This window comes from Vulpes vulpes, chromosome 1 (assembly GCF_048418805.1).
Source record: "Vulpes vulpes isolate BD-2025 chromosome 1, VulVul3, whole genome shotgun sequence".
In the NCBI taxonomy this organism is placed as follows: domain Eukaryota; kingdom Metazoa; phylum Chordata; class Mammalia; order Carnivora; family Canidae; genus Vulpes; species Vulpes vulpes.
Window position 1 is genome coordinate 107,495,886 of NC_132780.1, and position 10,743 is coordinate 107,506,628.

The window sequence follows — 10,743 nt, forward strand, 5'->3', positions numbered from 1 at the left end:
CCAGGGCAATTTACACGTTTAATGCAATCCCTATCAAAATACCATGGACTTTCTTCAGAGAGTTAGAACAAATTATTTTAAGATTTGTGTGGAATCAGAAAAGACCCCGAATAGCCAGGGGAATTTTAAAAAAGAAAACAATAGCTGGGGGCATCACAATGCCAGATTTCAGGTTGTACTACAAAGCTGTGGTCATCAAGACAGTGTGGTACTGGCACAAAAACAGACACATAGATCAATGGAACAGAATAGAGAACCCAGAAGTGGACCCTGAAATGTACGGTCATCTAATATTCGATAAAGGAGGAAAGACTATCCATTGGAAGAAAGACAGTCTCTTCAATAAATGGTGCTGGGAAAATTGGACATCCACATGCAGAAGAATGAAACTGGACCACTCTCTTTCACCATACACAAAGATAAACTCAAAATGGATGAGAGATCTAAATGTGAGACAAGATTCCATCAAAATCCTAGAGGAGAACACAGGCCACACCCTTTTTGAACTTGGCCACAGTAACTTCTTGCAAGATACATCCACAAAGGCAAAAGAAACAAAAGCAAAAATGAACTATTGGGACTTCATCAAGATAAGAAGCTTTTGCACAGCAAAGGATACAGTCAACAAAACTAAAAGACAACCTACAGAATGGGAGAAGATATTTGCAAATGACATATCAGATAAAGGGCTAGTTTCCAAAATCTATAAAGAACTTATTAAACTCAACACCAAAGAAACAAACAATCCAATCATGAAATGGGCAAAAGACATGAAGAGAAATCTCACAGAGGAAGACATGGACATGGCCAACAAGCACATGAGAAAATGCTCCGCATCACTTGCCATCAGGGAAATACAAATCAAAACCACAGTGAGATACCACCTCACACCAGTGAGAATGGGGAACATTAACAAGGCAGGAAACCACAAATGTTGGAGAGGATGCGGAGAAAAGGGAACCCTCTTACACTGTTGGTGGGAATGTGAACTGGTGCAGCCACTCTGGAAAACTGTGTGGAGGTTCCTGAAAGAGTTAAAAATAGACCTGCCCTACGACCCAGCAATTGCACTGTTGGGGATTTACCCCAAAGATTCAGATGCAATGAAACGTCGGGACACCTGCACCCCGATGTTTCTATCAGCAATGGCCACAATAGCCAAACTGTGGAAGGAGCCTCGGTGTCCATCGAAAGATGAATGGATAAAGAAGATGTGGTTTATGTATACAATGGAATATTACTCAGCAATTAGAAACGACAAATACCCACCATTTGCTTCAACGTGGATGGAACTGGAGGGTATTATGCTGAGTGAAATAAGTCAATTGGAGAAGGACAAACAGTGTATGTTCTCATTCATTTGGGGAATATGAATAATAGTGAAAGGGAATATAAAGGAAGGGAAAAGAAATGTTGGGAAATATCAGGAAGGGAGACGGAACATAAAGACTCCTAACTCGGGGAAACGAACTAGGGGTGGTGGAAGGGGAGGAGGGCGGGTGTTGGAGGGGAATGGGTGATGGGCACTGAGGTGGACACTTGACGGGATGAGCACTGGGTGTTTTTCTGTATGTTGGTAAATTGAACACCAATAAAAGTTAATTAAAAAAAAAAAGATATCAGGAAAATGAATAAATTAAATGAAGTAGAAATTGAAAAAAAATCATTGAGAAAATTCAGAGAAAGCAAAGGACATCCAAATTCCACAAACAGTAGTCTCTAGAAAATAAAAAATGTACTTGAAACTATTATTTGACAATGAAACTAATTTAATATTAAAGATACAACTCAAGTGGATTTTATTTTGTTAAACAATTTATATATCAAATGTATATTTATATACTAAAATCACATAACAGAAGATTACACTAAGAGCCATGAAGATAAAAAAATGAAACTATTAAAGAATGAACCTCAGGTAAACAGAATTTTCCTAAGGAAACAGGGAAAAAATGACTGGCAGCGAACACTAAGTGATAAGTGAAAGTTTGGATTCCTAAAAAATGAGGGAATTTTATAATAGGCTAAGAGCATGGTAATGTTTCAATTATTACAAATTGTGAGATAAAGAAAAAAGATGGTGGCAGGTAGAATAAATTTCCTGATTGCATTGTAATAGTTAAGTGTCAAACCATAACATTAAATGAGATCAAAGGTAGTAGAAGAATAAACATATTTAGCAGTACTAAGTTTACCACCAAATGATTACATTATTGGTTAATGTTATATTTCATAAAACAGGAAGAGGGCTTGGAGGAGAGAAATGTGTTTATTTGACACTGACTTACAGAAGGAATTAAGAAAATATAGGATTAAAGACCCTTTTGATTATAAGAGCAATTACTACAACAAAAATGGATGCTCTTCCAAATATCAACACAACACATATACAAACACAGAAACTAGACTTTTAAAACACTGTAAAGAGACAAAATAAATATTGTAAGAGAACTAAAACCAAGTATATGTCATTTCAAATGTAAATAGTTTAACCCTTATTAACAGAAAATTATTTTCTTTTCACATTAAATCACAAAGCAAGATCTAACAGTAGTTTGTGTACAAGAAGTAAATCTAATTTGAAAGTATACAAAAGTATGAAATTAAAGACAAAACCAAGATTTGTACAACAAAATTATACTGGCAAAATGGAAATCAAATGAAAAGCATTGAATAAAACAAAGAAGGCCACTTCAGAATGCTAAAGGGTTTATCATAAAATGAAGATATAACAGTTGTGAATATTCATGCACAAATTATCCTAGCAGCAACTATCATAAAACAGAAATTGAATGAGATGCAAGGAGAATTGCAGAAAACATATTATGGAGACAAATTTATCTTTCCCAGCTCATGACTAATCCAATGGTAAAACAAACAAAACCCTAACGTCATATAAGACGTAATGACATCATTAATAAGGTAAATGTGATTGATACATATAAACTATTTTATTTGTACATCATTCGTTACATGTCTTGGTCAAATAAATTTTTGTCATCAGAAAGGGTTTAAACTTCACATTCTACTTATTATTTTACTTAACTGTTTGTATCCTTTTCCTCCAGATGTCATCACTTATTTTCAACATTTTTTGTTTTCTTGAATCCAATTCTTTCCTTAAGTCCTTTGACCCTAATTTATATGTATTTATGGCATAGCTGGGTTTTTGCTATAATTTTCCAGTGATCATCTAGTAGGGTAATCATATAGCGTAATGCCAGAATGATCTTGCCAATGTGTAATACTTTCATGGCTTCTCCCTGTAATAATCTTTGAATCTCCATTATTTCTAACTAAATTAAGTCAGGTTTCTCCACCTCTTGCAAGTTTCTGCAAAATTTATGATGAAACCCCATGTCCAGCTATCCTTATTATACTCTCTTGCATTTATTTTACCTTTGTCTAATATATTGTTGCTTTCTGAATGCTGCACTCACTTTCTGGTCTTGCTTCCCCATAAAGAATTCATTTACTTCAGATTCCCTCCTTTCTTTTCCCTGGCTAATCCCCCTGACGTTATGCATTTGTTTCACATTCATTGCAAAGCTGGAGGTTCTTGAGAGCCGCATATATATGTTCTTCATATTTGTAAAATAGGATATAAAGTGGTTTTATTAGGTATTTAAGAGTGGGTAATATTTTGGGAAGAGAACTCTGTGCACTATTTCCTATGCAATAAATTGCAATCAGAGTCTGAATCTCCCATCTTTACCTTCTCTTGTTTTATATTTTGAAAGAAATTTTAGAATAAGTTGGGAAGATATTGCTTATACTCTAGATGATAGAATATTGTAGCTTTTATAAGGCTTTCCTTGATATGGAAGCAAGTGAGGAAAATAAGTAGGTTTGAAAGAGATTTAGGATTTAACATTGATGTACATTAGTTGTAGATGAGATCTGATAGTTCAGTCATCCATCATTCTGCAGCCATTGTCTAATCTCTCTGCTGTGCTTTGGACACAATATTGTTTAGAGAGATAGTTATCACGAATTTCATTTTCTCACCTCCTTCTTGCTTTACAGTGCATTCTATTTTAGCTGTCACCAAAATAACCAATGACCGCATTGCAAAATTCAATGAATATTGAGTTTGACACTTTTGGTCACACTGTTGTTCTTAAAACATCCCTGGTGATGATGAATACCAATTTAAAAATCTATATGAATAATTATGTAACTTTATTTTCTATTAATGGCAACTTTGCTTGATTTCTGGACCTCATTTCAGCATGCCAGTGGAAAATGTAACCACTGTTGTCCTTTACGAGGGTCTCTACACCCTTGAATTGTGAATTGTGTGATCTCATGCAATGATAAGTCATTTGGGGAATTTGACGCCCCAACTACTCTTTAATAACAATCCATGTAGGTTGTTTCTGTGAAGGACTTAGTCAATGTTTACAGGGCTCTTTCAACTCTAGTGTCTCTGATTTTTCTATCTCAGTTTGTAAGGCTATTGAAATTCTCACATGACTGGTTACAATATGTACCTGGGCCCTTATTACCTTTGATACTGCTATGAAATATCTTGGGAACTCTCTGCCCCAATGATTTCTATTTTCTTTCCCCTTTTCTCTCTTGCAAACCTATGGGGTTGGGGGAGAACCTTGAAGGTTAATAGAAATAACCCATCCTTTATATTTTTTCAAGGAATTCAGTATACGCCCACAGATCCCCCAACTAGGACCTCCTTTGATACCTGGCCCCACCCTCATTTATGCTTTGGCATTTGAAAGACAAAAGACAAAATAGTGGGCAGCCCGGTGGCTCAGCAGTTTAGTGCCACCTTCAGCCCAGGGCATGATCCTAGGGTCCCAGGATTGAGTCCCACGTCAGGGTCCTGGCATGGAGCCTGCTTCTCCCTCTGCCTGTGTCTCTGCCTCTCTCTGTTTCTCAAGTAAATAAATAAAATCTTAAGAAAATAAAATAATAGTTTGCTATATATTTCCAATTCCCATCTGTTTCATACCTGTTTAATGTTCTGAGCACAACATTAAATATATGTTTGAATTGGGGAAAAAGAAAAAGGAAGGACAAGCAATAGAGGTAAAATTTTACAACAAAAAGGTTTTTTAATGCTCTTTTTAAATGTTTTTATGTGATTGTTTCCTTTATGTGCACAGGATCATTTTGACTATAGTTCTCAGTTTAAGTCATATTTTATAATCATTTCATGTCCTTAATATTTTATTTCATTTATTATGTTTTATTTATTTATTTAATTTTTCCTCCTTCATTCACTATATACATTATATATTTAATGTATGTCTTCCAAATTTACTTTCAATATGCACAGATACACACACACTATATATGTATGCATACAAGAAAAACACAAGATATTTAAATGCTTTTTAAAATAGATGCAATATTGGAGCACCTGGGTGGTTCAGTCAGTTAAAGTTCTTACTCTTGATTTTGGCTTAGGCCATCATCTCAGGGTTGTGAAACTGAGCCTGGCATCAGCCCCGTACCGTATATAGAGTCTACTTAAGATTCTCTCTCCCTCTGCCCCTCCCTCCTTCCCTTCCTTCCTTCCCTTCCCTTCCTTCCTTCCTTCCTTCCTTCCTTCCTTCCTTCCTTCCTTCTTTCCTTTCCTTTCCTTTCCTTTCCTTTCCTTTCCTTTCCTTTCCTTTCCTTTCCTTTCCTTTCCTTTCCTTTCCTTTCCTTTCCTTTCCTTTTTTCTTTCTTTCTTTCTTTCTTTCTTTCTTTCTTTCTTTCTTTCTCTTTCTTTCTTTCTTTCTTTCTTTCTTTTTCTTTCTTTCTTTCTTTCTTTCTTTCTTTCTTTCTTTCAAGATTTTATTTATTTATTCATGAGAGACACAGAGAGAGAGGGGCAGAGACATGGACAGAGGGAGGAGCAGACTCCATGCAGGGAGCCCAATGTGGGACTCAATCCCAGGACCCCAGGATCATCCTCTGGGCCGAAGGCGGTGCTAAACCACTGAGCCCCCCAGGCTGCCCTCTCTTCCTCTTTCTAAACAAACAAAACAATATGATATGGATACAAGAATTTACATTACCACCAGATACACTTTCAAGACTCATGCTATAGTACATTATTGCTAGCCTTTACTTCTTAATTCCTGCTAATATTATAGATACAAAAGATATGGGTTGACAGAATTATAAATATGTCCCTTCCCAAGTTCTCCATGTTATTCAAACAGTAACCTAGGTACTGCTGTTCAGTGACTTTTCAGATAAAATTAAGGTTGCTAATAGTTGGCTTTAAAGTAGGGAAATTATCCTGGATTATCTGGACAGGGTTAATGTAATCACGTGAACTCTTCATAGCAGTAGAAGGAGGCAAAAGTTTGAGACTGAGAGGTAGGGTACAGAGAAAAGAGGCAGAAGTGAAATCATAGAGATTCAGAGCATCAGAAGGTCTCCATCTGTTGTGGCTGGTTTTGAAGACAGAAGAAGAGAATGAGGAGCCAAGGAATGCGCGTGGCCTCCTGAAGCTGAAAGTAGCTCCCTACTGGTTGACTGACAGCCAGCAAGGAAAGGGGGACCTCGGCTGCTCAATCACAAGTAACTGATCTCAGCCAATAATCTGAAGGAACTTGAAGGCTGATGTTTACCACAGCCTTCCACATAAAATCTCAGGCTGCCAACACCTTGATTTTGACCTGTGAAACCCAGAGCAGAAAAGCGAGTTGAGCCAACCCCCAATTTTGGCTGATATAAACTGTGAGGTGGTATTTGTTGCTGTAACCTATGAAGTTTGTGGTATTTTATTATGAGAGCAATAAAATGCCAATTCAAGTAATATACCATTATTGCTTTTAATTTGTATTCTGTTTCTGAGGTTGTGAATAAATTCAAATAATTACACATTCATGTTTCACCTCTATAAATGACTGGTTCATGTATGAAAAGCCAATGGGATTTTTCTGCCTTTATCATATGCATTTGTAAGAATTTCTCATGTCCTTATTTTTGTATATTTTTCAGCAACTAGAAACACTAAAAATAGTCTTTCATCTGTCTGCTAATTTTTGTCTATTGTGCCCTTCACTGAACAAAATTTTCAAGTCTTATAAATTCAAAGCCACCATTTATTCTTTTAAAATGTGTGCTTTTAGGTTCTTCTTTAAAAAAAAAATTCTTAAACAGTCCATTGTCATGAAGAAATACTCATATTATCCACATTGGTAGTAATTTCACTTTTCACATTAAATCTTAAACTATCCAAAGTTTGTTGCTTGTGGTATGATGTTGCTTTTCACCCTAAACATGAGCCAATTCCCTTGAACACATTTTATGAAATAATCTCATACTTTGTAAAATTACTATACTAGGAGTTCTCAATCTCAGCATGCATCAAAATCACCAGTGTTTGTGTATTAGCTAGGGTTCAGTAGAAAAGCAGGGATTTGTCACAGGAACTTGACCTTATATAATTGTGGAAGCTGGTTAAGCATCTTGGAAGACTATTTTCTCTGTGTCTGATGTGGAAGCTTGAAGTCCACAGAGCATGTGATCAGAAAAAAAGTTATATGTAAAGTAAAAGAGGTAAGAACAAAGGATCCCCCAAGCACAAACTGGAGATCACAAGTGGCGAAAACCTTAACAACTTTTGTTGCCTTTCACTGTGATGGAGTGGGCTCTAAAAGTACACATATACCTTGCCTAGGAGTTGAAGTGGAAGGATGATCCAAGGAAGGGAGAGGGAGAGCAGTTGTAGGTACAGGTAGTGCTTCAGGCCAATAAGGTGAGCCTGATTAAACTGTGACAGGGAAGCCAAAAAAAGTGTGAGCTACAGAATGGCTGCTGCTCCAATTCCACCCTACCAATCTCACGCAAAAATCTGTTTTGGCCTTCTCTAATCACAAACATAAAGAAAGGAGTATTCTGGGAAATTACTTCAACCTAGTGACGTTCACACATTACAAAGGCACCACGCTGGTTAAATGTAGGTTGTTGAGGTGCAACATTAAACTTTCTGACTCACCAGATCTGGGTGAGACTCAACTCTTTGCACATATAACAAATTCTCCAGAGATAGCTGCCCTGGAAACCATATACTGAGAATGATTACATAATTAGTATATGTGTGTAACTATTATTACAAGTTCCAGGTCTGTTGATAATCCAGTATTTTAATTAATACATCTTAGTAATGTGTCTTATTGTTATTCTTTAATAAAACTGACTTAGGGGATCCCTGGGTGGCTCAGCAGTCTAGTGCCTATCCTCGGCCCAGAGCGTGATCCTAGAGTCCAAGGAACGAGTCCCACATTGGGCTCCCTGCATGGAGCCTGCTTCTCCCTCTGCCTGTGTCTCTGCCTCTCTCTCTCTCTCTCTCTCTCTCATGAATAAATAAATAAAATCTTTAAAAAATAATAAAACTGCCTTAGATACCCATTGACTGCATATGTTCACCTGTATTTTATAATCATTAGGTCAACTTTTGCTTTAAATTTTAAAATTAGAATGTATTGATACTAATGATTCATCTCTCTATCCAAGTCTTAATTATTTTAATAGAGCTTACTTTGCTTTTCAATAATGGTCTTACATATTAAATTTGTTATGTAATTTTTTAAAATATTATTTATTTATTTATTTATTTATTTATTTATTTATTTATTTATTTATAGAAAGCAGGAAAGAACTTGTGAGCTGGGGATGGAGCAGAGACAGAGCTGGGGATGGAGCAGAGACAATCTTAAGCAGACTCTTTGCTGAGTGTAGAGCTGGACAAGGGGCTTGATCTCACAACCCTGAGAACAGGACCTCTAAGAACCAAGAGTCAACTGCTCAACCCACTGAGCCACACTAGCACCTGTTAGTAATTTCTATATGGGACTGTTGCTATTGAGAATATAATTTCTTATATTTTCTAATATTTATTTTTCTAATAATGCATGCCGACTTTTTTCATGTTAGTCTTGTATTTGTCAAGTTGGATATTTGATAGTTCTAATAGTTTTGTGTATTTTTTTATTTTAGCACTTCTGCAAATAGAACAGTAATTTCAGATTGTGTTTTTAATTTACATTCCTAAAGTGTTGAATTCCTTATTATACATTTTCTAACCTTATAGATATTCTCTTTAAAACTGTTGTTTTAGATCACTTGACCACTTTGTTTTATTGTCTGCTTTTTTTTCTTATTGATTTATATTTCTCTATATATAGTTCCTTATTGATTTATAGTTTCTCTATATAGTTCTGTTTAGTTCTTTGTGTTTTTCTTGCTTTTCACTCTTTAAGTAAAGTCTTATGATATTTATTTAGTTTACTCTTAAAATAATCCAATAGTTTTTTCACTTTTTCTGCTCTGCTTAATAAATCTTGCCTATCCTGGGTTCTTGAAGATGTTCCATTTTCCTTTGAAGCACTTTTGGAGCTTTTGCTTTAAATGAGTGTCAGAGTTAGGAGTTTATAAATATTCAGGTATCACAATTCATTAGGACCAATGTTGTGATAAATTGAAATGAGAGATTTTCTCATGTTATACTGTGACAAACACTACTTTGTGTGATATATGGTCATTTTTTATATGCAAGTGAACTCAACTATTTTATTTAGAATTTTTACATTTATGTCATATTTGAAATTAATTGTAAATTCATTTTTTTGGATTCCACTTCTCCAGTTATAATTTTTCAGCATTTTTCTTTCTGTTTTTATTTCCAGAAAGTATGGAATAGAATTATTATAGAGAGCAAAATGGAGTCTCTCGTGTCAAGCAGGAGCCTGTGTCAGGAAAGAGCCTGTGTCAAGCAATGACTCAAGCAGTTAAGGTACTGCAGCTAGGAGATATCTCTGGGACCAATGTCAGCTGACACCCCAGAAGTGATAACTAGCAAGACCAGAGGAGATTTGCAGAGATCCAAAACTGATTAAATCCCTTTAAAAAGTGAAGGATTTTGGCAGAAATTGTCAGACTCTTCAGACTTGACCCTTCTCTGTCTGACCACTTAAGAAAGGCAACTGCTGCCAAGGCTCTACCAATTGATCTTCGAACAGAATGGAGATTCTTCACTGCTTGAACATAAGGAGCAGTAGTGCCAAGACCTGACCCGGACCAGACCAAGGCCTTATTTCAACTGCGCGCCCACAGACTGACTTTGCATTGGTTCGTTAACTTTCTGCTCACTTCTGTTATCTTGTTTGTGGTGTGGTTTGTCTTCTGTCCTGCTTTCTGTGCTGTGTAAGAAGTCAAGTTTAATCACATGGTGAAATGTTGTTCAGTTTGGAATCCTGGTTTATAATTGTGATTTAACTTTGCTTTATGATAGAATAAAGCTGACATTGTGCAAAGAAACAACTCGTGTGTGTGCCTCCACAGTGTGCTCGTGACAATTATCTATCCTTAAATGTTTGGTACAGTTGGCTAAACTGTCTGGACATGAACTTTGTATGGGTAGTTTAAAAAATTGCCATGTCAATCATTTTAATGTTTTTATTTTCTATTTATGATTTACATTTCATCTTGGACCAACTTTGTAATATATTTTTCTACCTTATCAGAATTTGGATTTTTAGGTACATTATGTAGTATTTTTAAAACAATTAAAAAAATAAAAATAAAATAATTTCAATACTATAATGACGATTTTTTCTCTTCTATATTTTGTTCATTGTGCTATTTCCCTCTCAATTTTCTTCTTTATTAGTCTTTTCAGAAACTAGTTTATCTTAGTTTACCAGCTGTTTTTCTTCTTTTATCTAATCATTGATTCTAGATCTTCTCTTATTATTCCATCTCATTTTGTTGTTTGGGGCT